This window comes from Mus musculus, chromosome 6 (assembly GCF_000001635.26).
Source record: "Mus musculus strain C57BL/6J chromosome 6, GRCm38.p6 C57BL/6J".
NCBI classification, from domain to species: domain Eukaryota; kingdom Metazoa; phylum Chordata; class Mammalia; order Rodentia; family Muridae; genus Mus; species Mus musculus.
In genome coordinates this window covers 81,884,394-81,911,715 of record NC_000072.6, presented here as the reverse complement: position 1 = coordinate 81,911,715, position 27,322 = coordinate 81,884,394, and the positions used below count along the sequence as shown (strand labels likewise).

The 27,322-nt window shown below is 43.0% G+C and overlaps 1 protein-coding gene, 1 long non-coding RNA gene and 2 other non-coding genes across 4 annotated transcripts in view; 3 read left to right on the top strand and 1 right to left on the bottom strand.

Annotated features, from left to right (window-relative positions):
- The window catches only part of Gcfc2 (GC-rich sequence DNA binding factor 2), a 48,537-nt gene extending 47,383 nt beyond the window's left edge, over window positions 1–1,154 (bottom strand). The window contains exon 1 of the mRNA XM_030255482.1: window positions 1,075–1,154. The gene's annotated coding sequence lies outside the window, so the exon portion shown is untranslated. The remainder of the gene's footprint in view (window positions 1–1,074) is intronic.
- Window positions 916–11,251, top strand: 1700009C05Rik (RIKEN cDNA 1700009C05 gene). The gene is made up of 6 exons (NR_046040.1): window positions 916–1,064; window positions 1,608–1,730; window positions 3,182–3,255; window positions 3,685–3,705; window positions 8,917–9,052; window positions 10,968–11,251. It is a non-coding gene; the product is annotated as an RIKEN cDNA 1700009C05 gene (long non-coding RNA).
- A 3,788-nt stretch (window positions 11,252–15,039) lies between these two features.
- On the top strand, window positions 15,040–15,117 carry Mir468 (microRNA 468). The gene has a single exon (NR_030151.1). It is a non-coding gene; the product is annotated as a microRNA 468 (primary transcript).
- Window positions 15,118–16,052: 935 nt separating this feature from the next.
- On the top strand, window positions 16,053–16,126 carry Mir7232 (microRNA 7232). Its single transcript, NR_106091.1, has one exon. It is a non-coding gene; the product is annotated as a microRNA 7232 (primary transcript).
- The last annotated feature ends 11,196 nt before the right edge of the window (window positions 16,127–27,322 follow it).

The following is a 27,322-nucleotide window of genomic DNA, read 5'->3' as shown; positions in this document are numbered from 1 at the left end:
CTCAGGAATTGGTGGGATTCTTTTTCTTGGTCCTGGGTTTGGGTTTAGGTTCAAGTCAGGAGCAGGTTATCTTTTGGCCCTGGTCTCGGGGTTTAGAAAGTCCTATCATAAGTTTGTGCATTCCAGCTTGAAACAAGCCTCGGCCACTGTTGTAACTTTAGACATGCTGTCATCTAGGCTTCCTTATGTGAATGAATTCAGACATTAGCCATGGCCCTTTGTGCATAACACTGGGTGGAAAGCTTGGCCCTGAGCTCCGTTTCTGCTCTGTTATTTTTGATATTGGCTAAAACAGACAGCCATGCTGTCCACAGCTGTGAAGACACCCGGTGTGTGATACCCGCAAAACTGAGACTGGAAGGATGAGCTGAGAGAATTTTTGGTAGACAGTTGGATAGTGTTTCTGAAAAAAAAAAGTTCATTTCTTTCACTCTAGGAATTCCATATTTAGCAATTTAGATATAGTCTTCACTTACGATGATGTGCACGCAGCACTTTCTGTAGCAGAAAATGAAAATCACAACCGAAGCAAATAGAAACCTCTAAATTAGGTATAGGTATGTCAATATTGTACAGGTTAAACTATAGCACCTTTAGGTATGTTGATTATAGTTAGCAAAGTGTTCTGTGGCTTTTAAAACTAAAGTGAATAAAAGTATACACATATACACACACATATGGAGAAATGTGTATATGTATGTATATATATATATATATATATATATATATATATATATATATATATATATATACATATACACACACACGGAAAAATATGGAGAAATGTATAGTGTGTGTAACATTGCTTTTGGGTAGATAAAGGGTACACATGTGTAGAATAAATACTTATGGACAATATATAAAATTGATGATGACTGAGAATGTCATAAAGGACAGGTGTGTCTGCGTAGGGGTGGAAGGAGAATTGAACTACCCCCTCCACTTCCCCCGCAGACCCACCTCCTCTATATTGAGTAATTAGAGCTATATCTGAGCAATGGACACACTACCAAGCATGCCTGAACTACCGTCCTTGAGCTACAGATGGTGCTATGGAACCAAAGGTTTGCTGACCAATCTCCAATTTCGTGGGCTCCTTGATATATCATCACGGTGGGCCGTTTGTGCACGCGTTATAGCCAGCGCTATAGCGAGGCGCGAGATTTGAGCTTGGTCGGTTGGCATTCTGCGTCTCGAGGACTCTTGTTCTAAGAGGTTGCCGTTCTTGCCGTTAGGGCTGCTCCGCGTCAGGTGGGCGGTATCTCAGCGTCCATATGAGCCAGAAACATCATTACTGTGGTTGTCACAGTGGGGACATGGGTCGCTGGACGTGCCTCACTCTGGAAGGAAGAAAGCTCGGGGTTATGGTTCTGGCCTCGGCTTTTCCTGCTGCCTCTGCAGCCATAAGTCTCTGGGACCTCTCTACCCTCTGTCTCCCAGAGGCCCCTGTGCTGCCTTCCCACATTCTGGGGTCTCAGGTTTGTCCAGGCAGGTCTCAGTCTGTGGAGCTCGGGCAGCGCAGAAGGGCGCAGGGTGGGTGGGGCTGCCGGTATTGAGTCGCCCCTTGAACCCAGGGTTTCACAGTCCTAAAGCTGTTTGTTGTTTAGGTGCTGACCTTATGAGGGATCAGTCTGAATTGGAGACACCCTGCCTTCGTGGCTTATCTTCACAAATAAGAAATACTTGAAGCCAGGGATGCCCAGACTGTCCTTTCGTCTTCTCATACGTTGGTAAGACCTAGTTTTATTCCCTGAATATATTTAATGTCTGTCAGTTTGTCATCTTCGGCGTCCGGGTGCAGAACTTGTCTGACGTGCTTGCAGATGAGTCCTACAGATGTTCTTTTTTTTTTTTTTTCGAGACAGGGTTTCTCTGTATAGCCCTGGCTGTCCGGCCTCGAACTCAGAAATCGGCCTGCTTCTGCCTCCCCAGTGCAGGGATTAAAGGCATGCGCCACCACGCCCGGCAATGTTCATTTATCTACTCTCTTTTCCTTACAATCTATTTCTTTGTAGTTAAACTGAAATGCAGTTGAAACTGGGACACGGCTTTAAGAGGAAAAAAAAAAAAAAAAAAAAAAAAGCAAACCCGGCTTGTAACATAAGATTCTGATGGTCTGCCCTGCGTGGTGGCGCATGCCTTTAATCCCAGCACTTGGGAGGCAGAGGCAGGCGGATGTCTGAGTTCGAGGCCAGCCTGGTCTACACAGAGAAACCCTGTCTCAACACCCCCCCGCCCCCCCAAAAAAAGGTCTGGGCCCCTGGGCTTCTCATAGCCCTGTCTGGGTCTGGGCCCCTGGGCTTCTCATAGCCCTGTCTTGACACTCGATCCTTATTTTCTGTGCTGGTATACAGAACGACCCCTGCTTAGTTGTCATTTATCTACAGAAACTGACTCAGCTCTTACTCTCCACGGTGATCCCTAGGGTGACTGTGCAGTTCAGGTTGTCTATTCCTGGAAGAACACGGAGATTTCTGGTGATTGAATTAATGTCAGCGGTGTGAAGATTAGAACAATGTGGAGTGACTAGGGTAGGACTTGGGCTCTTACAGCCAGAGTGCAATACTCCAAAGTGCTTCCATTAATAATTTTAGTTAGGAAGCAGAACACAAGGTTTCATATTTTAATGTACACAATTTTCATGCATGCTTAGCTCACATATACTCCCCCACTATTCTTCTTTGTGTCCTTGCACCTCCCACTGATTTCCATCCACCAATTTTCAACCTGCTCCGTGTATATATATGTGTGTGTGTATATTAAGGTTCCACATGTGAGAAAATACTACGTGTCTTTCCTCTGTCTCCAGTCCCATGTCTTGTTGCCACCCTCCCTTTCTTTCTCCCTCTGCCATCATCTCTGTCCTGCTCCTTGTGTCCTTCATGTCACCTTTGTATTTGATTTCAGGCTGAGTTTTAATCAGGCATACAGAAGTTCTGGCCATCCCTGGTTTGGGGTATTGCTTATTTTTGGAGATCACTACACTGTTTTGTTGCCTTGTATTTTTAAGATGGGGAAACAGGAAGAAGGAAAGTAGAGGTGTTGTTAGAGGGTAGAGTGGAAAGGGGCAGACAGAGATGAGATGTGCTTTTGGGCTTGACTCTGATCATAAAGACACGTTCATTCCCCGAAGAGGACAAGGGTAACAAGCAATTTGGCCAACAACAGTCCTCTGTAACAGGTGGAAAGACTATCTCCAGTGGACAGCAGATACCTGGGGCTCATTTTGCTGTTTTCAAAGTTCCTTTGTGAAAGGTAAGTGGAAGTTAATTCAGGATTCTTTCAGAAATGTAAACTCCCCTGGTAGAATGCCAGTTCTCAATTAGGTTGCACTCCATTTAGCCTTCTGAGAGTAAAGTGGCTGTGTGATATTATGTTACTAACCAGGACTGAGTCTCACAGACCAGTAAGATCTACCTTCATGTAATTTTAGGGAAAAAAAACCAGTGTAGGTAGTCCTCTAATATAATGAACAAATAACATTTTTGATACTGTGTTTCAATGTGTCAGTGTGTTGGCTTCGTTGGAGTAGAGCATAACTAGTTCATTCTTCTGTGTCAAAGGAAATTCAATGAAAATTATAAACACGAACATTTGTAAAATGGAATTAGGTGCTAAGATATAGATAAGTAGGAATTTATTTTCTATCTCTGTTTTTAATGTTGACATTCTCTACTTATTCAGGTTATGGCCACAAAGAAGCAGGTAAGTACAATGTGTGTGTGTGTGTGTGTGTGTGTGTGTGTGTAAATTTACCAAGGCTGGAGATGGGATACTCTTTGTAATTCCAGCACTTCGAAGGCAGAGTATCACAGCTTGAAATCCAACCTGGTTTGCCTGGTAAGTTCCAGGCCAATCCGAACTACAGGGTTAGACTTGCCTCAAAAATCCCTAATTAAGTCTGCGAGATAGGACAGGGCTGAGAATACTTGCTATGTTGGCATAATGACCTCAGTTTGAATAGCCAGCACCTTTGTAAATAGCCAGGCATGGCTAAATGTTTCTATAACCCTAGCATAGAGGTTGATGGAGGAGACAGGTAGACTCTGAGAGCTTTCTGACCAGCCAGCCTAGCCAAAATGATGAGCTTTTCTTTCAGTGGGAAATTATGTCAAGCCATAGATGGATAGCAGCAGAGGAAGACACCGGGCATCCTGTTTGCCCTCTACACACATGCGGATGACAGTGTATCCACATATGCCCATGTGTGATACATACAGTGTCCCCCACCCTCCTACGACACACCTTCTGGAAAGTGCGTTTTCTTTCTTCCAAGCTCTGGAAGAGAGACTGGAATGGAGCTTCTGGGAGAGTCAAAACTGTACTGCGAGTTTGTGTCATTGTGTGTTCATCACACAGGGCAGGAATAAAAGCATAGTGTGGTGGATTAAATAATGCCTCCTGTGGGCTCAGACAGTTGAAATGTTGGTAGAACAGTTTGCAAAGGAGTAGGAAATGTGATCTTGTTGGAGGAGCTGTGCCAGTGTTGGTTGAGGTTTCTAAAGCCGGTACCATTTCCAGGGAGTTCTCTCTCGCTGCTTCTTAGGAATCAAATATAAGCTCTTGGCTACCGCACCAACGCCATGCCTGCTGCCATACTATACACGGAACACCATGAGCCCCAGACTGAATGGTTCTTCACTAAGTCGCCTCCATCACGGCATTTAATCTCAGCAATAGAAAACTAAGACAGGACTTTTTTTTTTTATGCAGCATTTCTTTTTTTTTTTAATTAGGTATTTTCCTAGTTTACATTTTCAATGCTATCCCAAAAGTCTGCCATACCCACCCCCCCAATCCTCTACCCACCCACTCCCCCTTTTTGGCCCTGGGGTTCCCCTGTACTGGGGCATATAAAGTTTGCAAGTCCAATGGGCTTCTCTTTGCAGTGATGGCCTACTAGGCCATCTTTTGATGCATATGCAGCTAGAGACAAGAGCTCCGGAGTACTGGTTAGTTCATATTGTTGTTCCACCTATAGGGTTGCAGTTCCCTTTAGCTCCTTGGGTAATTTCTCTAGCTCCTCCATTGGGGGCCGTGTGACCCATCCAATAGCTGACTGTAATCATCCACTTCTGTGTTTGCTAGGCCCCGGCATAGTCTCACAAGAGACAGCTATATCTGGGTCCTTTCAGCAAAATCTTGCTAGTGTATGCAATGGTGTCAGCGTTTGGAAGCTGATTATGGGATGGATCCCTGCATATGGCAATCACTAGATGGTCCACTCTTTCGTCACAGCTCCAAATTTTGTCTCTGTAACTCCTTCCATGGGTGTTTTGTTCCCATTTCTAAGAAGGGGCAAAGTGTCCACACTTTGGTCTTCGTTCCTCTTGAATTTCATGTGTTTAGCAAATTGTATCTTATATCTTGGGTATCCTAAGTTTCTGGGCTAATATCCACTTATCAGTGAGTACATATCATTTGAGTTCCTTTGTGATTGGGTTACCTCACTCAGGATGATGCCCTCCAGGTCCATCCATTTGGCTAGGAATTTCATAAATTCATTCTTTTTAATAGCTGAGTAGTACTCCATTGTGTAAATGTACCACATTTTCTGTATCCATTCCTCTGTTGAGAGGCATCTGGGTTCTTTCCAGCTTCTGGCTATTATAAATAAGGCTGCTATGAACATAGTGGAGCATGTGTCCTTATTACCGGTTGGGACATCTTCTGGATATATGCCCAGGAGAGGTATTGCGGGATCCTCCGGTAGTACTATGTCCAATTTTCTGAGGAACCGCCAGACTGATTTCCAGAGTGGTTGTACAAGCTTGCAATCCCACCAACAATGGAGGAGTGTTCCTCTTTCTCCACATCCTTGCCAGCATCTGCTGTCACCTGAATTTTTGATCTTAGCCATTCTGACTGGAGTGAAGTGGAATCTCAGGGTTGTTTTGATTTGCATTTCCCTGATGATTAAGGATGTTGAACATTTTTTCAGGTGCTTCTCAGCCATTCGGTATTCTTCAGGTGAGAATTTTTTGTTCAGCTCTGAGCCCCATTTTTTAATGGGGTTATTTGATTTTCTGGAGTCCTCCTTCTTGAGTTCTTTATATATATTGGATATTAGTCCCCTATCAGATTTGGGATAGGTAAAGATCCTTTCCCAATCTGTTGGTGGCCTTTTTGTCTTATTGACGGTTTATTTTGCCTTGCAGAAGCTTTGCAATTTTATGAGGTCCCATTTATCGATTCTCGATCTTACAGCACAAGCCATTGTTGTTCTATTCAGGAATTTTTCCCCTGTATCCATATCTTCGAGGCTTTTCCCTACTTTCTCCTCTATAAGTTTCAGTCTCTCTGGTTTTATGTGGAGTTCCTTAATCCACTTAGATTTGACCTTAGTACAAGGAGATAGGAATGGATCAATTCACATTTTTCTACATGATAACTGCCAGTTGTGCCAGCACCATTTGTTGAAAATGCTGTCTTTCTTCCACTGGATGGTTTTAGCTCCCTTGTCAAAGATCAAGTGACCATAGGTGTATGGGTTCATCTGGGACTTCAATTCTGTTCCATTGGTCTACTTGTCTGTCACTATACCAATACCATGCAGTTTTTATCACAATTGCTCTGTAGTACAGCTTTAGGTCCGGCATGGTGATTCCACCAGAGGTTCTTTTATCCTTGAGAAGAGTTTTTGCTAACCTAGGTTTTTTGTTATTCCAGATGAATCTGCCGATTGCCCTTTCTAATTCGTTGAAGAATTGAGTTGGAATTTTGATGGGGATTGCATTGAATCTGTAGATTGCTTTTGGCAAGATAGCCATTTTTACAATGTTGATCCTGCCAATCCATGAGCATGGGAGATCTTTCCATCTTCTGAGATCTTCTTTAATTTCTTTCTTCAGAGACTTGAAGTTCTTATCATACAGATCTTTCACTTCCTTAGTTAGAGTCACGCCAAGGTATTTTATATTATTTGTGACTATTGAGAAGGGTGTTGCTTCTTTAATTTCTTTCTCACCCTGTTTATCCTTTGTGTACAGAAAGACCATTGACTTGTTTGAGTTAATTTTATATCCAGCTACTTCATTGAAGCTGTTTATCAGGCTTAGGAGTTCTCTGGTGGAATTTTTAGGGTCACTTATATATACTATCATATCATCTGCAAAAAGTGATATTTTGACTTCTTCCTTTCCAATTTGTATCCCCTTGATCTCCTTTTGTTGTCTAATTGCTCTGGCTAGGACTTCAAGTACAATGTTGAATAGGTAGGGCGAGAGTGGACAGCCTCGTCTAGTCCCTGATTTTAGTGGGATTGCTTCCAGCTTCTCACCATTTACTTTGATGTTGGCTACTGGTTTGCTGTAGATTGCTTTTATCATGTTTAGTTATGGGCCTTGAATTCCTGATCTTTCCAAGACTTTTATCATGAATGGGTGTTGGATTTTGTCAAATGCTTTCTCAGCATCTAACGAGATGATCATGTGGTTTTTGTCTTTGAGTTTGTTTATATACTGGATTATGTTGATGGATTTCCGTATATTGAACCATCCCTGCATCCCTGGGATGAAACCTACTTGGTCAGGATGGATGATTGTTTTGATGTGTTCTTGGATTCGGTTAGCAAGAACTTTATTGAGGATTTTTGCATCGATATTCATAAGGGAAATTGGTCTGAAGTTCTCTATCTTTGTTGGGTCTTTTTGTGGTTTAGGTACCAGAGTAATTGTGGCTTCATAGAATGAGTTGGGTAGAGTACCTTTCGTTTCTATTTTGTGGAATAGTTTGTGAAGAACTGGAATTAGGTCTTCTTTGGAGGTCTGATAGAACTCTGCACTAAACCCATCTGGTCCTGGGCTTTTTTTGGTTGGGAGACTATTAATGACTGCTTCTATTTCTTTGGGGGATATCGGGCTGTTTAGATCATTAACCTGATCTTGATTCAACTTTGGTACCTGGTATCTGTCTAGAAACTTGTCCATTTCATCCAGGTTTTCCAGTTTTGTTGAGTATAGCCTTTTGTAGAAGGATCTGATGGTGTTTTGGATTTCTTCAGGATCTGTTGTTATGTCTCCCTTTTCATTTCTGATTTTGTTAATCAGGATGCTTTCCCTGTGCCCTCTAGTGAGTCTGGCTAAGGGTTTATCTATCTTGTTGATTTTCTCAAAGAACCAGCTCCTTGATTGGTTGATTCTTTGAATAGTTCTTCTTGTTTCCACTTGGTTGATTTCACCCCTGAGTTTATTTCCTGCCTTCTACTCCTCTTGAGTGAATTTGCTTCCTTTTGTTCTAGAGCTTTTAGGTGTGTTGTCAAGCTGCTAATGTGTGCTCTCTCTAGTTTCTTTTTGGAGGCACTCAGAGCTATGAGTTTTCCTCTTAGGAATGCTTTCATTGTGTCCCATAAGTTTGGGTATGTTGTGGCTTCATTTTCATTAAACTCCAAAAAGTCCTTAATTTCTTTCTTTATTCCTTCCTTGACCAAGTTATCATTGAGAAGAATGTTGTTCAGTTTCCACGTGAATGTTGGCTTTCTATTATTTATTTTGTTATTGAAGATCAGCCTTAGTCCATGGTGATCTGATAGGATGCATGGGACAATTTCAATATTTTTGTATATGTTGAGGCTCATTTTGTGATCAATTATGTGGTCAATTTTGGAGAAGGTACCATGAGGTGCTGAGAAGAAGGTATATCCTTTTGTTTTAGGATAAAATGTTTAAGACAGGACTTTTTAAAAGACTAATCATTCATTAGATTTATCCATTTTACTTTTGTATGAAATGCTTTGCCCGTGTGGTTGGTGCTCACAGAAGTGAGAAAAAAAGCATTAGGTCCCCTGGAACTGGAGCAATGGATGGTCAGGAACCACCACATGGGTGCTGGGGATGAAACCCATGTCTTCTGTAAGAATGACAAATGCCATCTCTGCTGACCTTTACGCAGGCTTGTTCTCTCTTCACTCTTTGACAGAAAGTCTTGAAATGACAAATGTTCCAGAAGAATGTTTTTCTCCTTTGGATCTTTTCTTTAAAAATGTGAAAAAAAAAATGAAGACCCTAAGTTGGTTGTTGTTCTGTCATGCACTGAGCACTTCTGTGAAGCAGAGGTAAGTGGGACACGTGCTTTTTAAAGAATTTTTATTTGTACAAAAATTGTATTTTGCATATGTGCCTGTGCCTATGTGTGTGTGTTATGAAGAGGTCATTGTGTGTCCTGCTTTATAACTCTTTCCCTGTTTCTCTTAGGCAGGTCTCCTTCGTGAACTTGAAAGTTAGTCAGAGTTCTCTCGAGGAACAGAACTTATAGAATGTCTGTCTGTATGTCTACCCACCTGCCTGCCTCTCTCTGCTTCTATCTATCTATCTATCTATCTATCTATCTATCTATCTATCTATCTATCTATCTATCTATCTATCTATCTAATCTATCTATCCATCCATCCATCTCTATCTATAAATAATTTATTAGAATGACTTAACAGGCTGTATTTAGTTCAGCTAGTCCACCAATGGCTATGTACCAAGGGAAAACATCCAAGATCCAGTAGTTGTTCAGCCCATGAGGCTGGTTGTCTTCAGTACATACTGCAATACCAAAGAAATAGGCTTTAATGCTAGTGGAGAAATAAACTTGCCAGCAAGAGCAAGCAGGCAAAGAGCTAAATATTCCTTCTTCCATGTCTTCTAGATAGGCTGCCACCAGAAGAAGATGTGGCTCAGATTTAAAGTGGATCTTCCCACCTCAAAAGTTTTGTATTTAGGTTGGATCTTCCTACATAAAATGATAATTAATTAAGAAAAATCCCTCACAGGTGTACCCAGTTGCCTGGATTTTAGTTAATTCCAGCAGTAGTCAAGGAGACAACCAAGAATCAGCTATCACAGAGCTATTGTTTTGTTTTTTGTTTTGTTTTGTTTTCTGCTAGGCTTAGAATCCTCCTGTCTCTACCTTGTTCAGTGCCTAACCACAGGTGCACACGGGCCACTGGAGTTGTTCCCTGGGTGCTGAGATCTGAACTCAGGTCCTCATGCCTGCAGAGTGGGAGCTCTTAAGCACCGAGTCATCTCCTCCTCCCCAGAACTCTGTCTTATGGTTGACATCTTTTTGATGTTGTAGCTCTTTGAGAATTCAGTGGTTTCTACCCTTGGCTGATGTGGGTAATTTTGACAGGTAACCTAACAGTTGTCCTGTTACGTGTTTATATTTGCTGTCTCAAATGGAGGTTGGGCTTCTGAGACTGAGGCAGGACGATCATGGGTTCAAGGCAATAGACTCTTTGAGAAAAACAAAAATAGGTTGGGGAGCTATCTGAGTAAGTTTATCATGCAAGCCTGAGCATTTGCGTTGAAGCCCCATTACCCATAGGAAAGAAGGGCTACCCGGACAGTGTTTGTCAGTGCAACTAGAAAGCTTTAAACAGGAAGGAAGATCTGCAGCTGATTGGACACTACATTCCTTGTGCTCCAGGTCATTGAGAGACATTTGTCTCCAGAAGCAAGCTGGATGGCTCCCGAGAAGAACTCTCAGGGGTGATTCTAGGCCTTTACCTGAGTGTGCACACATACACACTTACATTCACACATCCAGAGGAATGTGCTCACACAGACTAGATGCAGCAGAGGCATGAATGGGACTACAATGTCCCGTTAGCTGTGCCTAAGCATAGTTCATCCTTCTAAACTGAAAGTCTGTGACCATTTAACATTACTCTCCTTCTCCCCACTTCACAGCTCCCAGGACTACTTTCAGTCTCTATATGAATTTGCCAGTTCTAGCTGTCTCATACAAATAACATGTAACGTACACCCTTTTCACTAATTTGCCTGGCCTTGTCACTAATCACTAATCGTGTCTGCAAGCTTCATTTGGGCTGTAGCATGTGCCAGAATATTCCATTGCCTGTATGATCCCTATTTAATCTGTACTCTGGCCTGGCTTGTCTTCACTCTGTTTCATTGTAAAGGAACTTCAAGGTACCATAGAATTGAGATTTTAAATGTTCTATTCCTTTTATTATCCAGGTGACAAAGCTGAGAAAACCCATTTCCGCTCCCACGGCTCCCACTGATACATGGTTAGTGTGAATTTCTAGGAAGGAGAGTGACAGCGATGAACTTCCAAGTGGCTCAGAGAGGACCAGCAAGCCTATTATCTCTGTGATCTAACTGATGCCGTGGCTATGCAGAACAGTGGCGTGCCATGTTTATGTGAGTGGGACCCTCTACTTAGGCAGAATGATACTTCTTTCAATTCCTAAGTTGCTAGTTTAAAACATCCAGTTATAAAATGAGAACACGAGAAAACTGCTAAGTTGTTGGGATTTCTCCCATGATGCTCTCTTTCCTGATGCTACCACAATGTGGCATAGAGTCTCTTCTCCCACCTCTGACCACAGCTTCCTGGATGTCGTGATCATGGAATTTAGTGTCAGTCTGACTGGATGGAACATTATTTATGGACGTGAACATGAGGAATTTCTAAGAAAACTGGTATGTGGTTGCCTGGGCTCTGTGCAAGGCCCACTCTTAACATGGGTGGACATCATACAGCCAGCAGGAGCTGCATGGAACGAACAGAAAAAAAATGAGATTTTCTCTGTGACTCTGCCAGGACAGACACACCCTTCTTCTGTCCTTAGACATCAGAACTCCAGGTCTGCTAGACTCTAGAATCTGGGTTGTGGACTTGGGCTGGGTCATCAGGTCTCTAGCCTCAGACTGAGACTTGTACAAATGGCTTCCCTGGTCTGTGCCTTTCAGACACAGGCTGAGCCAAACTACCAAAATTGCAGAGCTTCTTCCCTGAAGAAAGCCTGACGTGGCAATGCTTAGGCCAGTTCTCCTAAGAGCTGTTGGCCCAGAGGAACTTCACTTAGATTTCAAAGGGTGCTGCAGTCAGTCTCAGGGCCAACACAGAGACTGTCTCAAGAGAAACTCTTCACACAGAGTCTCTAAGGGGCAGTGTAGGAGTATGGCAATCTATTGAGAACCAGAAACTACGTGCTGATCAGTGTCCATCTGCAGCCTGGAAAAGCTGCAGTCTTGAGACCTCAACTGCGAGAACATTGGGTGTTCTCATGGACAGAGTGCTGCCCTGGCCTGGTACCTCTTGCTTATTTCTCCCTTCTGAATGGAACTGAGCAGTTTTCTCTTGAACCTCCATTGGATTTTGCAAGTGTGAAAACTGCCCAGTGCACAGGCTCAAGGCCAAAGAATGCTCACTGTATGATTCTTAACCTATGTCTGGAAGTGTGTGGATTGCTGACTTCATGAGGACCTCTACACGAGATTTTTCCAAGTCAGAACTCAGTGGTGACTTCCCTGGGCTTGTTAGCATGGTGTTCTCTATTGCCAGAGAGGCTGCTGTTGATATGCTGGAGGAGTCCTCTAGAATAACACTTGTCCTTCCTGGAAGGGTGATGCCAATATGCTGGGAGCCACAGCTTTTAAAATGATCCTTTCCCTGGCCCAAGTTACATCTTCACATGCATCTTCTATATCTTGTACCAGCAGTGGATTGTTTGGGTGTTTTCTATTTAGGGAGCTTTAGCCTTAGTGGATGACCATGTTGTAGTGAAGCCTACCTCCTCCCAGGGATTTTCTGCATCAGCAACCATTGGCCTAGTTGGATCAGAGTCTACCTTGAGGAAATCCCTAGACAAAGCTGTTTAAAGTTCTTAATATCAGAGGGCAACATCCTAGGCCACTTCCTCCTTTTCCTTCTTCTGCAGAGAGAAAGAAAAAAGTTTTAGGCTTATAGTTCGTATCTCAGAAAAGTCTTCTCAACACGGGTATGTCCAAAGTGTAGCAGTGCTCTCTGGTTTGATTTGCTCACACAGAATCCATGCTCTTTTGCATACCCCAAGAACCATGGAGCATGGTCACCATATCCTTATTATATAGCTGTCTTTAGGAACAGTGAAGGCTCAATATTTCCATTGAAATTTTGAAATGCATTGACCTCATTGCATTTTTGTGTGTTTGTGCATGTAAGTATGGAGCTCAGTCATCAACTTTAGGTGTCAGTGTTTAGTCAGTTTTTCTGGGAGAATCTTTCATTGGATTTGAAGCTCACCCCTTTGGTAATGGTTGCTGGCCAGCACCTACACGGGATCAGCCTGTCTCGTCCTTCCCAGTGCTGGGATTACAGGTGTGCACAACTTTCCTGCTTTATTTTTATTATTATCATCATCATCATTATTGATACTTGGGTTCTGGGCCTACAGTTCAGGTCCTCACGTTGCCTGGAAAGCACATTATGGACTGACAGTCGCTCAGGTCCGCACCTTATCCTTTCTGGAAGTCTTGAACCTTCACTGTATCTGATACAACGTTCATCTATAGTTCTTCTCTGTAACTTGGTTGATATATGCATTCTGTATCCCAGGCAAGGCTGACAGGAAACATTACACTTGCTGACTGGTAGTCTTTGGTGAATTTGAACCAAAAATAAAGCCTCCAATGTTTTTCTGATGCTCACTTCCAGGGACATTTAAGATAGCATAAAATATCAAGTATTAAACTCCTTTTACTTAGGGGATGTATAATGCAGAACTGTTCAACCCTCTACTGACTATCAACACCAACTTACAGAATTCCTCAGCAAACAGCTATAAATTAGTATGAACTTGCTGACTGTGTGTATTCTTGCCTAGCTAGGGAGCAGTGCTGAGCACTACCTGCTTTTCCACAAGTTGAAACTGTTCCCAACAAGGTGCTGTGCATACTGCATATGATTGGGAAAGTCATTGACTACAGATAGGATAACCACACTAAATTTCTTGCTCATTCCCTGTGAAATACCTTATGTTCTGGTGAGAGTGTTCACCGTGGCAGGTTTCTTGCTGACAGAAAGTTCATAGATGTTTGTCCTCAAGTTGCCTTATTGAGATACAAAGGATGAATCTATAAGAATTGTCCCCATCAATTCTTGTGCTTGACTATTTTGAGGCACTGACCTGTGTCATCAAAATAAATTAGTCCATTAAAAGGACAGACTCCATTGGTGCAGCACAATCCAGTCACCAGGCACAGGCTGCATAGCTGACATACAATCCTCTCGTCTCTGTCATCTTTACACTGATTTGCCTGCCAGGTGTAGCTCACACTCTGTTGTACTGATTGAGGAGTTGGCTTTAAGGCTCTTGGCTTTAGGAAAATGATTTTCCCAGTCTGAGATACAGCACTGAAATGGCAAATGGGAACAGTTCTAATGTCAGAAAAGAAGAAGGAAGGGTGGGAGAGACAGCAGTGTCCCATGTGCACGGAGCCCCCTGCCCTGCCGTCCTGCCTGTCTGTGCTGAACTGGAGAGGCAACACCAGCTCCTTTCTCCTACCCAGTGCTCAGGCCCTGAGGCTTTTGTCTCAGCAGCTCTGTGATGCCCTGGAGACTTTAGGTCAGCCCCAGAGACAGGGAAGCCCCACACCGAGGATGTTCTTTCTTGTCCCAGTGCTAACAGATGTCTGATATTTGGTGTGCTTCCTCGTTTTCTCCACAAGGAGTCCAAAGGAACTCCAGAGTGAGTAAGATGTACAGAAATGTGCAGACATCGACATGATGCCCTGAGGGGACGTGGCCTCTGCATGCAGGGTTCTGGGGGTGCCTGGGGTGAGAAGAGGCACACCCTGAAAGCCCTTGTCTACCTAATCTCCATGCTGGAGAGAGAGAGAGAGACCTACCTTTTCAAAACCAGGCACTCAAAAGCAAACCTCAGCTATCTTAGTGATCCAGCCTGTCAATCAGCACTTGGGAGGCTGTGGATGGTGTTAGTGAACCACTAGAAGTTAGAGGAAACAGCCCTTCTCTTCTTCAAACCTGACAATGAGGACTTTGGTTCTTCTCCTGCACTGTGACTGTGACTCAGTCACAGTGGATCTCTGCTTATACCATATTTTAGGGCATTAGGTCAAAGGCAGGACAACCCTTCAGCACAGGCCATGTCAAGAGACTCAGGTTTGTCAGAGCTAGGGACATGGCACCACTGTCACCTAGTCAGATGCTTCACCCAGGGGTGCTGCTAACCTTAACGTTTGGATCGGGCACAGAACCAAACAGTATTTCCTTCTTTGTCAGAACTGTGCCTGAGAAAGACTGATAAGAAACTTGGCGTGTCGTGACTGATGTACTGATAAGAAACTCAGTGTGATATGACTGATGTGCGTGTGTCTGTCTGGGAGGACACACGTGGGGCTGGGGAGAGTCCTTGTCTTTGGGGGGGGACGAATAGAGAGGGAGGTTTATTATGATTTATGATTTATTACTATTATGATCTCAAGAGACTGAGTTCTGTAAGTCTAAATGAAAAACCAAAAAGAACCTATGTTCTAGAATGGAGCCTGAAATAGAAGTCTTGGAACTCACTTTGTAGACCAGGCTGGCCTCGAACTCAGAGATCCGCCTGCCTCTGCCTCCGGAGTGCTGGGATTAAAGGCGTGCGCCACCACGCCCAGCCTGCAACTTTTTAGATTATAGAATACTAGACACGTGGAAACCAGACACGACAGATAGCTCTCTCATGATCTTCTTTTTAACCCACATAGCCTTCTTGTTCTGGTGAATCATTTTCTGAGGACAGCCTACTCAAAATGATGAAAAGTCTGACTCAAGGAAAAGTCTTAAACTGATTAGTCTCACATATAACATGTGCTCCAATGTCATATAGGTTCTGTGTGCCTACAGCAGTGGCTAAGAAGGAAACCTCTTCCCTATGCCACTCTAAAGGCCCATGATGAGCAGAGGAATCCGGGCTCTGTTACACACTGGCAGTGGTCCGACAACTGCCTGCCTGAGCAGAGAAAGGACAGTCAAAACCTTCAGCAGTGCACACACAGCCTGCTTAATGGCCACTCCTTCTCATGAACTTGCTGAGTCATGACAACATCCCCTTTGGTCCTTGTGTACTTGACCCCAGGGAGCTGTTCTGGGTGACAATGCCAAACTCCCCCCCCCCCCCCCCCATGAGCGACAGAGAGGAGCCTAAGCACTAGGGAAGCATAAGTGGAGTATCAGTCACAGGAAAGGAAATGGAAACTGCAGGTTCTCAAGATAAAAGTCTGTTATTTAAGAGGATGGCCTCTTCTGTTTTGCCACTTCTGTGGGGCGAATGCTACATGGATGATTGTTTTTCCAAGGCTTTCGTAGCAAGCACACGAAAAGTCTTGGTTGAATTCGACTTTGGGGCCTTGCTGAGTAAAAATCTTTACTTATTCTTCTGGTGGCATGCTGGTGTCTTGATGATCGGTTACAGAGATTGGTCATTCCGAGACAGAAAAGAGGGAGACAATCTAACATTCAAACCTGGCTCGCTCCATCCCAGAAGTTTTAGCACAGAGTTCTATCTCCAGCATCTTACACTTGGTTTGGTGATACATTCTCATAATCCCAGTGTTGGGAAAGCAGGAGGATTGGAAGTTCTTAGCCTTGGTTACATAGCAAGTTTGAGGCTTTTTCTGTTTGAAGAGACCCTACCTTTAAAAGATAAAATTGTGAGAGGAAGGGAAGAAGATAAGTTGGGCCTCTTAATACCAAGGAGCAATCGTAAAGTTTTTTGTCACTTTGAAATAGAACACACTGTGGATTAAACTTGAAATAGGAAGCCTTGTGTGAGCACTCCTGATTCAAATGCAATGTGTGGAAGGGTCATTTCATAAAAATTGGATGTTTAAACATATGAATATGCAGGTCCTATTCTTTCTCCTCTCTGGGAGATGCTGTGTGCCCTGCCCTGGTCCTCAGACTCTCTTCCATCAGCTTCTGTAACAAGTTTTGGTCCATAGTTCTATCACTGAATTTCAGCCTGCACTCTGTGTCTCCTTTTATGTTGGGTCTGTGTTCTGCTGCTCTGCTGAAACTATTGATGGTTCTTAAGAACTTCCTGGTGGGGTCTGTAGGTGTCAAATAAAGAATCGTGTCCTCTGCAAACCAGATCTCTGATTTCTTGTTGCCTTTTCACTTCTGTCACTTACTGCGTAGACTTTACGTAGAATATTGAATGTAGGTGGAGACAGTGATGACTTTTTGTTCCAGACTTTAGTAAGGATAGTTTGATTTTTTTCTCATTTAGTGTAATATTGGATATTGGTTTGTAATACACAGTTGATACAATGAGATATGTTTCTTCTATTCCAAGTTTCTCTGGGGCTATTTATCATCAAGGGACACTGAATTTTATCAGTTTAGTGTATAAGCTGAGATGGCCACATGATTTCTGTCCTTGAGTCAATTTATTTGTGTCTCTGGGATTTTTTTCTCTTGGATTCTGTTTGCAAGTATTTCATGAGTAATTTTTGCATCTTTGTTCATCAATAAGTGAAAAATCAATAATTTTCTTGGGTCACCTTTGGGTGAGTTTGTTCTTACCCTAAATTGGTGAGTTATGGTCGATTTGAAGTAAAGGATTGTGTTGTAGCAATTTCCTCCAAGATTAAAATGTTCTATTCTTCAGAGAAGCTCTTTGAGGGGGAAGTAAATCCCAAAACAGCTTCAGGAAGTTCCTGAAACTGGTCCACATTCACTAGCTCCCTCCCTCCCAATAGTAAACAATAAAGATTGCCTCTCTCTGAAAAGCAAGACAACTGAGATGAACCCAGATGCCTGGAAAAACAGGAAAGCCAAGCATCCAGAAAATAAACAGACCAGCTAAGCAAAAGCAGCCTCAAAAAAAAAAAAAAAAAAAAAAAAAAAAAAAAAAAAGAAAAGAAAAGAAAGAAAGAAAGAAAGGAGGGAAAGTAGCAGAGAGCAACAGAGATGATGCCCGGAACAGAATTAGGCCAACTAAACAATCTGGAATGGACACTCTTCATTCTGCTGCATCACCTGCAGGCTGTGCAGTAAGCTCCAACTTGCCAGCTTTTGTGAGCTATCAGTGGGCTTTGAGTCATTTCTGTTCCTGTAATTAGCTACTCACCCATATTCCTGTAAGTGACCCCAATAAAACTCATTGATTGGTTCACCAAGCTGGACTTTGGTTATATCCTTTCATTTTTTAGTCATGGGCTCCCTATCTGTGGTAAATAGACACTTGTTAAATAGACATGTCCTCAGGAAAAGTCTGTCAACATTGTCGTCATCTGAGAGGGACTCGGCAGAATAGAATCAAAGATGAGCCGGGGAGGAATGAGGGCGTTGTGCTGACTCTGGGGAGCAAGCCATGCAACCTAGGCTAAGCAGCCTGTCAGAAGGAGCACTCCTGGAGGACGTTGGGATACATTCTCCATTTCCTGTATGACATGTTAGTGTGCTTTTTTGCAATGGGAGCAGTTGCATGATTCTTGCTTGGGGTTGTGAGACAGGCAACTGAGGCTGAGCCATCAGGAATAGGAGTGTCTGTGGGAGGAAGGACAAAATGGCAGTCTTCATCTACTTGCTATGGGGTGACATGCCTACTTGAGTCTACCATGTGAATATGGAGATGCCCGGAAATGAGTTAAAAAAACTTAAGAGGAAATTTTGCAGCCTTCAAATATGCATTAGGATGGAGATTTTCAGCAAGCAGACACAGAGGTTGCCTGGTCTCTGGTTGTATGTAGTAAGAAATGCATCTGTGGCTGATATAATGGCCACACAGGAAACTGTGAAGGAGGGGATAACACAAGAAAGAGATACAGCTAGCATCCTTCACAGAAGCTTATAATATGACAATTAAGTTAGATAAGCAAGAGGATGGGAGAATGGTTATATTCATCAAAAGGTAACGCTATCGATGAAGGTGGTTTGCCTATCCAGGATGTGGTAAATGGAGAGGCAACAGCTATGGCTACAGCTGCAGTACCAAGCCAGGAACTCTTGGAGCCAAGGATCCAGCAGGTGTGGCAGGGGAAAGCAGGGCCACATTCCCTCTTGTACCTAGGGAGGTCAAGGCTAATTCAATCCTACTGTGTTCCTCAAGGGTTTAGAGATGGAGGGACCATGGAAGATCACCAGCATATGGGAATACAATGGCTCAGAGAGAGGGACAAGATTACAGAGCATCTCCTTTCTATGATTTGTACCCAACCTTGATCTGTGGAGGAAGCAATTGATACAGAAATGGATGGGAACTTTCCACACTGTCTTAGACCTTGCTTATGTTAGACTTTAGCATCTTTGGGGTTGTTCTGGAATTACCTGATGCTTTCTCTGAATCCATAACAATGCTTCACTAAGATTATTTTTTAACAACACTGTTAGTTATGGGATAATGGCTCAAGCTGTTGCCTTAACAGCCCCATCTTCTGGATAAGGTTTTCTTCTTACATAGATGACATGGCATAGACAAACTCTGTATATTATGCAGATTTAGAAAATCATAGAAAGAGGTATGTAGGTGGATCTAAAGGAAGAAAGGGTGATCAATCTGCACAAGGTGCAGGGCCCTGACAGCTGTAAAATTCCTGGGGATATTATGATCTAGTAAGGTGCAGATGATACCTGTCAGTGTTACTGACAAAATACTACAATAGACTGTGCCTAGACTCATGGTAAGAGCGCTAGGATTATTGAAAGATTTCCATATTCCATCTTGCTGAAGCTGTCCTTCCTCTGTATAATTTGATAAAGTGTTAAATTAGATTGAGACAGAATGGCTCAAGAGTGTCTTGAGCAGGCCAGGATTCTTGAACAGCTGTGTGCCCCACTCCCCAGTGTCCCTCCCTGTTGGATGGTACCAGCAGTTAAGAAGGCTACAGCTGTCAACTATAGCAGAAACCAACCCTAGCAATCAGTTCCTATAAGGTTTTGTGCCAGAGGCAAGCTCTGGCAGTGTGTTCAGCAATCCAAGGATGGAATGTGGGGTCAGCGTGTGCACACAGACACACAGACACACACACAGTGGTTGAAACAAGGCTCTGACAACTTTATTTTTTCTCTTAGCCCTTTTATGCCACCTAAGAAAAAAAGTTCTCTAGATAAGAAAGATCACCTATAGACACAAATATATTCTCTAAAAACAGTATATTCTCCAAAAACAATCACCACAAAACCATATTATTCAAAAACAGATTAAAATCATGACACAAAAGGAAGTTACAACATGATTATTGATTATATATGCTTTTGAAACCCAAATCTAACAACATTTCCCATCTATTCACAAATTCATCCTAACCTTAAGGCAATAATTCTTTTTTCATTGATTTAACAAAGTTTAAGCAAGCAAGGTCTATCGTAGCTAGTTTTTCTCTATGCTAGCTGATGACAGTTTATATTAACCAAGAAACAAGAGTTATGAGTTGAGCCTGATGGTTAGGGTGATCTATAGGCAAAAGCACACACTTAAAAAGACAGTTTGACAGGCTCTTTGAAAATGTATGTCCTTTCCATCTATGTGAAGGATGTTTTGGACCTCAACTCTTTACCTGTTGTCTTAACAACCCCCTTTCCCTTTCAATTAACCTGGCCCTAGTAGGGTTGTAAGATAGAAGTACCATTGTACCGGGTTGTCTTCAGCCCAGTTTGACAGCAATGTTAGTGGAATAGCTACCTCTGTCACTACCAATTATTCTTTGAGGAGATGCATAACACTTAGACCAGTGAGACCCTGAATGGTGGCTCAATCTCTTGCTCACTTGCAGGAAAATGCTTATTATTTTTGGAACCTTCTTTTGCTGAACTGTCTGATTGTCTAGTCTCTGTTCTTAGAATAGGATCATTTACTCTGTTCATCACCCTGCCTGTTCATGGAACACACGGAAACCTGTGACCACAGCCTTCCATCATCATATCAAGAAACGCAGACCCAAACTAGAAGGAAGGTTTTCTTTGATTGTTAACCTGTCTCAGGCCTACTTTCCTCCCCAGGAGTGCAAGTATGTGTTTGCAATGCACGAGAGCTCACTGTCCTCCTTCACTAGCCTATGCAGCCCTCACTACCATACGGGGCACATTTTGCTCTTGGTTCTATCTTGGTTATATTTTCCTGTTAAAACAACCAAAACTATCTCCTTAATCTTATCAACTATCCTAACTTTCTAAAATTATTTAAACCAGGAATTTTGTAAAACTCACTAATTCATCTAAATATTATATGAAGGTTCAGCTTCATATTGATCTATAGGAAAATTGCCCAGTAGAGTGGGATTCCTCCCAAGAGGGACCAGACTATAGCAGTGAGGACCTCCTCATACCCATTCACATCATGCTAGACACAGGAAGAATATAGCAATGACAGACATGCAGAGGCATGCCAGCATCAAGAAGCGATCCACAGACAGGCTCCTTCCCCCTGAGGCTGTGCCTCCTCTAGGGACATCCATTGAAGCAGAGCATGGTGGACCACCTCCAGAAAGCTCACTTGCCCATCTCAGTTCCCCCTGCATGGCATCCATCAGTTTTGGTGTCAGTCATGGAAAGGAGCAGAAACTCCTTACACAGTACTAGAAGAGCAACTTGAGAGGTCTATAAAGCACTGCAGCAGGTGGATTCCTTAACTGGTTCCACCTCAGTGACTATAAAAACAGCTTACTCATTAAAGGCCTCTGGTCACACCCCTTTCTGGTATGGTACTTAACAAAGGTAACAATGGCATGATGTCTTTAAGCCCCATCACCAATGCCACACAGGCTTTTCTGGAGACAGAGTCCTTCAAGACACTGAGAAACGCCCAGTAATTGAATCAACAGCTAAGCAGCTAAAGCCAGATAAAGTACCACTGGAAGAGACTCACCCCGCCTCCAATACCTGGCCCATGGATGGTACTAGTAGGTATATCAAAGAATGGGTAGTAACAATGCAAATGAACACAAACACCATGTGGCTGTAAAGGGGAGAAGAAAAAAAGTATCCAGTGGTCTGAGTTAGCAGCATAGGTCATACATATCATAAGACATAGCCCATAACAGTCTGTACTGCCATTTGGTTTGTAATTTGAGTCTTCACTGTATGGATGGCTCAGCAGAAAGAGGACTGGAAGGTGCTGGATTGGTCACTGCACAAACTACAAATGTAGAAAGAAATATATAACAAAGTTCAACAAGAATCATAATCCTTGGAAGTTTTCCATGTGGCAGCCCAAAGCTCATTAAGTCTCTCTGGAATCACGTAGCAGATGCCTTTACCAAAGTAAAGGCCATTTCTCAGGTACCCTTGGAAGGTGCTCACTGGTTCCATATAAAGAATGGTCATAGGAGAGCTAACATAGGTTGGAAAAGTTCTAAGGGTACTGGAATTCCTTGTAAGATATTCTGATGTTTTCTATGCTGTCAAACAAACACTTGAGGCCATCCATTTCCAGGTAATAGCCTTGACAAATGGATGTCCTGATGGGACACACACATCAATCAATTGTGGTCCCATTAGAGACTGTAAGTAGACATCATAGGGCCCGTGCTTGTCAGTGAGGCATGCAAATATGCCCTCAACTATGTAGCCTCTGCCACTGACCTCTGCCCAGCATTTTCCTGCAAGTGAACAACAGATTGAGCCACTGTTCAGGGTCTCACTGGCCTCAAAGAATAATGGAGTGACAGAGGTAACCATTCCACTAGCATTGATGTTAAAGTGGGCTGAAGGCAGCCAGGTTCAATGGTTGTACTTTACAACCAACCTTATAATCCTATTAGGGTCAGGTTAATTGAAAGGGAAAGGGGGTTTTTAAAACAACAAGTACAGAGTTGAAATCTAAAAACTCCTCCACATAGTTGGAAAGGACACTCATTTGCGAAGAGCCTGTCAAACTGTCTTTTAAGTGTGTGCTTTTGCCTATAGATCACTGCTGCTTTCAAGCTCAACTCATAATCATTGGTGAAGCTCTTGAGAACAGGTGACCCTGGTGGAGGCACAGTGACCTAATTTTTAGCCATAGGTGGACATCTACAGTCACTGTAAGTGTTGCAGCTTTGAGGGGAAAGGTATTTTGGTAGTGAGGAACCAAGGAATACCACAAAGTCATACCACACAACAAACTGCACAGGAGAGATTTATTGGGAAAGACACAAAAGGGGGCTGCCTTTGCTCAGGTGAGAAGCAGCAGAGGACTGAGTGGAAGGCTGGCTTACACAGGGTTTCCTGTCCCTTGCTGTGGCACACACGATGGGGTCAATAAACAACCTTTATTTCCAAAGGACTCAATTTGTGTTTTACTATTCCAAACATATGTACCAAAAGAGCATGTTATGTATTAATATCGACTTGGAATTTGCCTAATTGCATGTCAAAAATTTCTGTTTTAATTTATAATAAACTAGTGGTCTTTTGTCCATTTATTCAATCATCCACCTTTCCTGTCAGCTTACACAAATCTAAGTTGCTGTGAATGTTACTAAAGTAGATGTGAGGTACCTTCAGAAACTACAAACTGGTGTAAAACCAATTTTTTTAAAAATATTTTTTATTACGTATTTTCCTCAATTACATTTCCAATGCTACCCCAAAAGTCCCCCATACCCGCCCCCCTCACTTCCCTACCCACCCATTCCCATTTTTTGGCCCTGGCGTTCCCCTGTACTGGGGCATATAAAGTTTACAAGTCCAATGGGCCTCTCTTTCCACTGATGGCCGACTAGGCCATCGTAAAACCGATTTCTTATTGGCTGCTGTTATTACCCGCAGTCTATGCTGGGACTATGCCGTCCACTACTCTGACTTCAGATGTCCTGTCCTTTGGTTGTAGGTCAATTGGAGATTTCTTAGCAGGTACAGGAGCCTCTACCAGAGTGCCGTGGAAATCTTGGACCTGAGTAGCTCTTTCCTCTTTGGTGTTTCCTAGAACAAAATGCCATGCTGTCCACAGCTGTCATAACACCTGTTCTGTGATGCCAGTAAAAATGGCTGTCAATGGATGAGTGTGTTGATGCTATTTTTCGCCACCGGTTGTGATTGTTAAGAATGTTAGCATGTGTTCCCTTCATTCTATCACTTCCATGTCTCAGAATTTATATAGATGGTCAAACAGTCCAGCATTTTCTGTAGCAGAAGATCCAAAATCACAGTCAAAATAAACAAAGAACAAACCTCTCAAACAGGCAGAGATATGCCAATATTAAACAGGTTAGATAAATTGGGGTACTTTTCATTTTATTGATCATAATCAATGAAATTTTCTGAAGCTTTTAAAACTCAAGTGGAGATGGTGTGTGTGTGTGTGTGTGTGTGTGTGTGTGTGTGTGTGTGTACACGCGTACATGTGTGCTGAAGGGACTATAGCCAGCCCTAGCATGGCAAACATGGCTATATCAGGCTTTACTCTTCTGACCAATTCCCTCTGCCTTGCTAAAAACTGTTATATTACATTCGTAAAGCTAGCAAGCAAAGTCTATTCCTGAATTTGGTCACCACCTCTCCTGAGGCTGATCACCAAGATCCAGCTAGCAAAGTATTGAAGTCCTGCAATTCAAAGGCCCCTTTGGATCACCTAATTAATGTGCCCAATTAAAATTAAATACCAAATCCTAACATGAGATTTTCCCTTTTACCTTTTTAAACTGACATTTTCCTATGGACCACATGTGTTTCCTCTCTACCCAGAGGCAGTCCTTTGTCCCTCACCGCTGTCCCCTTTCCTTTTTTCTTTCTCCTCCCTTGTCCTCTGTCTCCTGTCTTTGTCTCTTGTTCCCTGCTCTTCGTCTGTCTGGGGCAAATAAATCTCATTTGTGCTGACAACTTAGTCTTGGGGATCCTGAGGCAATACCGATGTGTTCATGTGTATTGTTTGGACACATATTGTAAGTGTATAGTGTTTGCTTTTGTACAAAAACAATATGCACCTGTGAAGATGCATACAACGAACAGTGTACAAAATGTAACTATTTACTACATCAAGATAGAATGCACAGGCATCTTATTTCAAGAACTGGGGTCGGGGGAGGGAAGGGCATGGCTTACCTTACAGTGCTGTTACTGCAGATCCAATAGCTTCAGGAGCTCTGAGGTCTCCTTTTGAGAGTCGCCTGCTGTTGAGTTACCCACGTGATCCAGGGGGCCCCATGAACCCATGACCCAGACCCACCCACAGAAAAGGGCAGAAAATACATGCAGGATAGGTACGAGGCTTGGGTTCTGGGCTCGCCTTTTTCCCGATGCCTTGGGTGACTTGATCTCTGTGTTCTTTGCCACTCTCTTCCCTTCTGCCTCTCAGAGACTTCAGCTCTGTTTCTGCTCGTTCTGGGGTTTCAGGTCTATCTGCATGTGGCTCTGTGGAACTCATCTCAGTTTAGAAGGGCACTGTGGATACACAGCTGGCAGTATTGAGTTGCTCCTTAACCACAGGGACCTGCAGTCTCCAAGTTGCTAATTAGGCTCAGCCAGTGTCAAGTACCCAGTCTGATTTGGAGACACTGTGCCCTAGGGACCAGCTGGAGGGGTTCTGTGGCTTCTAGGACTCTGGAGGAGGAGGGGGTTTTATTTGAGGAAGTTTCCTCTCTGTGCCAGTGGTTGGTTTTGCAACTGTGCCCTCAGGTGCTAGTGAATCCTTTACTTCTTATGACTCTTTGGTCCCCAGATTTCCAAAGCCCTTTATTTTACCTCTATAAATAAGGAATAGCTGAAGCTTGCCCAAAATGTCTTCTGCCCTTCCCAGAAATTATTCACTCCTTTGTTTTATCTCCACAAATAAGCAGTATGTAATACCCAAGATGGACTGGCTGACACCATGAAGGAAGAGCTACAGTGGGTGAGTGAGCACCCTGGAGATAGCCTACAGTCCTGCTTAGCTATGATGATTGAGCTCTGGTGCTTAGAGACCCCAGAGGCTTTGTCCCAGGATTGCTTCTTTATACTGATGTGTTTTCTCATGTTTATCATTGCAATACTCCTCATTTACTTGGCTTGGTGTGAGTAGACTCTGGAAGACCCTCACTGCCTACAGCCTGGTGTGATTAGTTCCTGGGTGATAGCCCACTCTGTTGGGCAACTTTTTGCAGATCAACATGAAGATGAAAGTTCTCAAGATAGAGACTTCTAGATGAATTAATAATTTTATGGAATTTCTGACTTGATTTAAGTAGTTTTGTGAAGTTAGCTTTGCAACTTTAATTTTTTCAAATCCTACTTTTAATGACAGTTCTTAAACAATTTAACCTCCCTTCTAGCCTACCACCCACCAGAGGTAGTAGAAAAGAAAAGATACAGGGGAAGTTGACCCTGTTTAGAAATGGTTCTTTGGAGCAAATCCCATATGCATTGTCAGGAAATCAGCAGTTCAGTTCACCGGTCAGCAGCTGTAGTTCAATCCACTGGCAAACTCTTCACGGATATATTAGCAGTCCAGTTCAGTAGTGTTGGGATAACAGCAGGTGGCATGACCTAGCAGGAACATCCAGGCCTAAGCCAAATTGACACAATTCAGGAGGAGCTACCAGGGCCAACAGAAACACCAGAAAAAGTTCTCTGTTGTTCCTCTCTCAGCAAAGCGAAGATCAGTGAAGATCCGAGACCAACAAACACTGCCTAGGTAGCTCTCTACAAGCAAGCAAAGCTAGCTCCCCTCACTCCAGTGAGTCCTTTCTATACTCCTTTTAAACATCACGTGTCCTGCCTCAGCACGTGAATCTTAGCAAAACTCCACATGAGTCTGTCTCAGCTGACATCACTCTGCCAATCAGCCCAAGTCTGCAGAAGCATCAAGAAACTTCAGCATACCACCAGAAATTTTTTGGCGCGGGTTTTTCTCTATGGAGTCCCCACAAATGGAGCTCAACTATGCAATGTACGGCAGACCAATACATGCATATCATTAGCAAAGAATCCTTTATCACCTGCCCTTTCACGAGCTTGCTTTAGCAAAACATCCTTTCACCTGTGTCTGCTTCAACAAAACATTCCTTCACATATTTGCCCCAGCAAAACCCAATCCAACACAGCTGTCTTTCTGAAGAATCCTTAAGTTTCCACTTTATAGCTTTATTTAAGTAATTTTGGGAAGTTAGGGCAGTTGAGAGAAAGTTTAAAGTTCAAATCAAGTATAAAGTGTGCCCCTTCCTGATGGAATGGCAAAAGCTGCTTGAGTTAGCGAGAGCAGTGCAGGGAGCATCCACGCGTGACAAGCATGTAGTTGTAGAGGAGGGCAGAAGAGGCTTGGGGCAAGTCAATGATCAAGGGAGCATGTGCTCTAGGTTGGGCCGGAGTTCCTGGATCTTGCGTTCTGGAGATGAGGTAACAGGTTTTCTGTGTTACCAAGAAATAAGGTTTTATTATAATAACAATAACAATTATTATAATAAAAAGCTAATAACCCTATTATGGGTATAAGAACAGAGAACAAATGATGAGCCAGCCTAGCTGTTCCCAACACCTGCTCCATAGTAAGTATAGATTGTGCTCAATCATCTACAGAGAGAATCTTGGTACTGTAGACTTGGCCTGCTTAAACTTTGTTAGTCAATGACAAATAATTACTGCATTGAGGTCACAATGAACTTATGGAAAGAGAGAGATGAGAATTGTTTAGCTAGATATAAGTTTTATA